The sequence below is a fragment of the Sinocyclocheilus grahami genome, unplaced genomic scaffold (genome assembly GCF_001515645.1).
Source record: "Sinocyclocheilus grahami isolate Dianchi unplaced genomic scaffold, SAMN03320097.WGS_v1.1 scaffold8681.1, whole genome shotgun sequence".
Taxonomy (NCBI): domain Eukaryota; kingdom Metazoa; phylum Chordata; class Actinopteri; order Cypriniformes; family Cyprinidae; genus Sinocyclocheilus; species Sinocyclocheilus grahami.
This window is the reverse complement of record NW_015512178.1, coordinates 3,343-3,767: the sequence shown is the minus strand read 5'-3', so window position 1 is coordinate 3,767 and position 425 is coordinate 3,343. Positions and strand designations below refer to the sequence as shown.

General features: G+C 48.9%; 1 pseudogene; it reads left to right on the top strand.

The window, feature by feature from the left end:
- The window catches only part of LOC107578073 (actin-like), a 4,417-nt pseudogene that overhangs the window by 1,153 nt on the left and 2,839 nt on the right, over positions 1-425 (top strand).

Genomic DNA, 425 nt, shown 5'->3' with positions numbered 1-425 from the left:
CATGTTTGAGACCTTCAACGTCCCCGCCATGTACGTGGCCATCCAAGCCGTCCTGTCCCTGTACGCTTCTGGCCGAACCACCGGTAAGACAACATGCTGTAACTGAAAGAGCAACAGTTATATAATTACACACAGGGTATTTGACACAGTTGTAATGCTTACTGTTAGCTCTGACTGATTTCTGGTTCCCGGCTGTTATTAGGTATTGTGCTGGACTCTGGCGATGGTGTGACCCACAATGTGCCCATCTATGAGGGTTACGCTCTTCCCCACGCCATCATGCGTTTGGACTTGGCTGGTCGCGATCTGACAGACTACCTGATGAAGATCCTGACCGAGCGCGGATACTCTTTCGTCACAACCGGTGTGTACCTTGTCACTCTTTACTGGGATATTTCTAGCATGTGTGAAACAGACCAAATAAA